General features: G+C 44.6%; 1 long non-coding RNA gene across 1 annotated transcript; it reads right to left on the bottom strand.

Annotated features, from left to right (window-relative positions):
* Nucleotides 1–611: 611 nt before the first annotated feature.
* 9430093N23Rik lies at nucleotides 612–3,549 on the bottom strand. Its single transcript, XR_001783623.1, has 2 exons — nucleotides 3,115–3,549; nucleotides 612–849 (listed from the first exon to the last, which is right to left on the bottom strand). It is a non-coding gene; the product is annotated as an RIKEN cDNA 9430093N23 gene (long non-coding RNA).
* Nucleotides 3,550–4,598: the final 1,049 nt, after the last annotated feature.

Below are 4,598 nucleotides of genomic sequence, written 5' to 3'. Positions count from 1 at the left end.
GATAATGAGGTTCTGTAAGGTACTGAGAGTATAACCAATCAGATGTGAGACATGCAAATGAGGTATGATAATGAGGTTCTGTAAGGTACTGAGAGTATAACCAATCAGATGTGAGACATGCAAATGAGGTATGATAATGAGGTTCTGTAAGGTACTGAGAGAGAGTAGCCAATCAGATGAGGAACATGCAAATGAGGCTTAGTGCATAACCAATCTGGGTGTGAGACACGCCCCTCCTAGGCCTATAAAAGCAGAGAAGATGCCCTCGTGGGGGAAATCATCTGTTGCATAAGAGTGAAGGGCTGATTCTGGATGCCCCAGCACCTACAGTACCGTGGTGAGCATATATAACCCCAACACTGGGGAGGTAGAGGCAGGGGTCCCCTTGGACTTAAAGGTCAGCCAATCTATCTGAACCTGTGAGCTCCGGGTCCAGGAGAGATTCTGTCTCAAAAAGCAAGGTAGAGAGCAGTAGAAGAAAACAACCCATGTTGACCTCTGACCTCTACACTCACAGAGAGAGATGCATAAAGACTCCCATAATGCACCTTCAAAAGCAAAATATTTAAAACAAAGTTAAGATTAAATATTTAAAATAAAGGATCCTGTTCTTGTTACTACACCTATATTGCCAACTTTATTATGACTGGGCTTTTAATTTCATCAATACATATAGGTGGGTATTTGTCGTCCATGCTAGCATGGAAGTGGCGATGTAATATGCTGTGTTCCCTCCTGTGGATATGTCGCTGTAAGCACGAGAAAAAACGTTTCTCGGGAATCTCCTCTTCTTCCTTCTCCTTGTCCAGAGCTGGGTCGCATGGCCTCCGCCCTCCCCCAGACCAGTCACTGAAGAGGAAGCAAGGTTAAACTTTAACTGACTGGGTCCTGCTGTCTGCTTTCCTTGACACTCACAGGTCTGTGGTTTTTTATAAGGTTGGCAGCCCAACACACTGGAGTTCAGTTAAAGGGGCAAACGGGGGTATCAAGGTGGCTCCAAGGGGCAAGTTCCTGCCACACAAGCCTCAATCCATGAGTTGGGTTCCATGATCCCAGTCAGTGGGAAGAGATTTCACAACTGTAAGTTGTCCTCTGATGTCTGTATATAAACATATCATGCCACCCCCACTCCATAATAATAATAATAAAATAAATTAAAATTTAATAATAATAAAATAAATATTTGTCAGGAGGAAACTGAACATGAGTGTGGATTGTACTCCACAAGTGTTCATTTTTAAGTGTACATTATGAATATCAAAAGGTACAGAGAGCCAAGACTTCGTGGGGTCTTCAAACTTAGAGAAGTCCAACTTTAAGTATGTTTAAATCAAGTAGTGGTTGCAGTCCTCTTAAGACAGCAAAGAGACCTACTGTGGGCAGCCCTGTGTTCCTTCAGTGCTGACATACCCTGAGGTTTCAGATGCAACGCCACTTCCTCAGGGAGCCCTACCTCAGTCTCCCCAAGCTGAGTGGAATTTTTGTCTCCTAAATTTCGGGGTGCCATATTTTTTTTCCTCAAAATAGAAAAAGACTCTTAATTAAACTGTCCCTATAAGGGAACAGAAAGAGCTGTCCCCCGAATTTACAGTGGCTGTTATTTTTCAGAGCTCAATCAATTTTTTTTTATTATCATTAGTGTTTTTGAAAAGAGACGTCAGCACAGGCAGAAAGGACAAACACCTGAGTTTGGTCTTCAGAGCTCCTGCTTCCAAAAGCTGGCCATGGCCAATGGCCCTCGGTTGTCATCTCTGCACCGGGGAAGCAGAGAAGAGGATTTCAGATGCGCATCAGCTAGCCTGGTCTACTGGGTGAGCCCCCGGGCCAGTGAGAAACCTGCTGCAAACAGAAATAACTAGGATGGATGGATGGTATGTGAGAAAAAAAATGACCTCTGACCTCAGGTTGACCTCTGACCTCTACATTCATGTGCACTTGCACACACGCATGAACATCAATACCACACAAGCACTCACACATGCACACACGTGTTAAATTACCTCACAGGAAGGGTAGTGAGAGAAGCTAGGGCATTCGGCGTTAGTAATTACTGACTGCGGTGCTTAGAACAGGGTGTGGCACAGAGCAGGTCCGCAGTAAAAACTGTTTGAATAAATGAATGAGGTTCTTCACAGGGCAGTAAAGGCAAACCTGAGTCTGTTAATATTTCCCCCCATGACAGTAAAGATCTCCAAAGTCATTTCCTTTTTAAAATAAATACATATTTCTGTATGCCTCAATCAGCATATACGGGATACCTGCTGCATGTCAGGATTCCTGTGGCCAGTGCAGGAAAAGTATCCTGAACTAAAAGGCAATCCCCAGCCTCACAAAGCTTACAATCTAGTAAGGAGACCAACAATGGGTGCAGCAAGTATGTCCTCAGCAGAACATCTCAGGACAACATAAACCATGATGAAAGTACCAGAAATCTCCTGGAAAATATTTTTTTCACAGTGGTGGTATCTCTTTTCCAAAAAAAAAAAAAAAAAAAAAAAACCTAATAATAAAAAAAAAATTGATTGTCTGTGCTCTGAAAAATAACAGCCACTGTAAATTCGGCAAGTATCTGTGGCCAGCTCACACTCACAGCAGCCAGAGAGGGAGGCTCTGTTTACATGGGGATCTCTTTCCTGAGTGGAAAAACAGACAGCAAATAATATATTTCAGGATTAATTTAACTTTTCAAATTACAAATTCATTGAAAACCCCATCCGCAGCAGGGCGATAACTCACAGTGCCACCAGACTTTAAGTACTGCAGCAACGGGCTGGTGTTAAACTCCTCACACAGACCTCTTAAAAGATGGCCGCCCTGGGGTTTCTATCAGGCCTACACGATCGTATATTGAAACCTGGCTTATTTACTTCTATGTTTCTGAAGTACCATTAATCATTTTTCTAAGATGGCCGGTGAATTCCATAATTAATAAAACGCAAGAGCTCAGGAGGGGAGCCCAGAGAGAGATGAAGTAAGACACACTCTGAAAAAGAGTGTCACCAAGGTACCAATGAAACCTTCATCTTCAGAGACTGGGCCCAAACTGAACAACTATAAAACCAACTGTTTTTCTTTCCTCTTCTATTTTTTTCTTAGACATTCATTAACACTCACGTTACTCAGGCTGAGGGGTGGCAAGGACTGGGGAGCAGGAAACGCCCTCATTGCTTTAAGGTCTCCGCAGCCTGCCCTTGAAGATGGTTGTCTCTAGGAGCGATAGTCTGTCCAGGTTTCTGCTCCAATTCCGCAAACCCTTTTCCTCCTGCCCCATCAATTAAGCAAATGGTTCATTAACAGCAAGCATCTGAAATCTTTAGAACCTGATTGAGCACAGCAGCATCAAGCTGTCTAGGGTGGCGACTGCTTAACCATCAAATGGGCTCACTGCAGAGGCGTTCCTCTGTTTGCAGTAGATGCAAGCCAAAACTCGGGCGTCCATCGACACATCCTCCCATCTGTAGACAACCACCCTGGCATCCTTCTGATGGAGAAAGCATGATTTATCCAGTGCTATATCCTGCAGCCATTAGACCAAAGATTACAGCTCAGCCCAGATGAAAATGGAGTCTGTGGGTATTCCTAAGACAAATATTTAGGCACCGACAAGCTCTGTTTAATATTAACTCATGACAGAAGGCAGTCAATTTCAGCTAAGTTCATGCCAAAATCTATTTGAGTTTTACAAACTACTTCCCCCACCCCAGAATTATAGGCTAAAAAGTCAAACAAAAAATGAAGCTTCCCTAAAACTATAAAGCTTTAGATCTGGCAGGGCTTCCAGAGAACAGATTACCCAGGATTCCACTTGGGTAAGCGCCCAACCCTCCTGGAGATGAGATGGTTCGACTAGGCAAGGCTTTCTCCTCGATCTCTTGCAGTTCCTCACAAAGGCAGCTAGTATTCTCTAGCTGATCCAGCAACAACCAGCCAGAACCGGAGAGACAATATCCCAGAAGAAACAAGTGTTCCGTCTGGCTATGCCCCTCTCACCTCACCACTCTCATCTGCCCACAAGAGCATGTGAATATATAGAAGGGTCGCCCGTGGACCATCCTCAGTGAGTGTCAGGGATGAGGGCTACTTCTCCCAGTTCTACCATATTTATTCTATTAATGTCACTCTGCGCCGTGTCACTTCATGGGGAAACAGAAAGCATCTGTGTTAGTCAGGGTTTCCATTGCTGTGATGAGACACCATGACCAAGACTACTCTTATAAAGGAAAATCTTTCATTGGGGACTGGCTCACAACTTCAGAGGTTTAGTCCATGACCATCATGGGGGAAGCACGGCAGTATGCAGGCAGACTTGGTTCTGGCGGAGCCGAGAGTTCAGTGTCTTGACCTGCAGGAAGCAGATGGAGACTGTCTGCCACACCAGCATACCTTGAGCATATGACCTCAAAGGTCTGCCTCCACAGCGACACACCTCCTCTAACAGGACCATACCTGATAGTGCTACTCCCTGGTATGAATTGGACAAGGGCAGTGTTTATATAGGAGTTCTTTGGGGACGGGGAGCAGCCATTCCTGGATTCGCCTCTCCACACCCTGGACCTTCCACCTCATTTGTTGACACTGCAGGAATGTTCTCAGACCCT

This window comes from Mus musculus, chromosome 2, assembly GCF_000001635.26.
Source record: "Mus musculus strain C57BL/6J chromosome 2, GRCm38.p6 C57BL/6J".
NCBI classification, from domain to species: Eukaryota; Metazoa; Chordata; class Mammalia; order Rodentia; family Muridae; genus Mus; species Mus musculus.
This window is presented reverse-complemented; position numbering and strand designations above follow the sequence as displayed.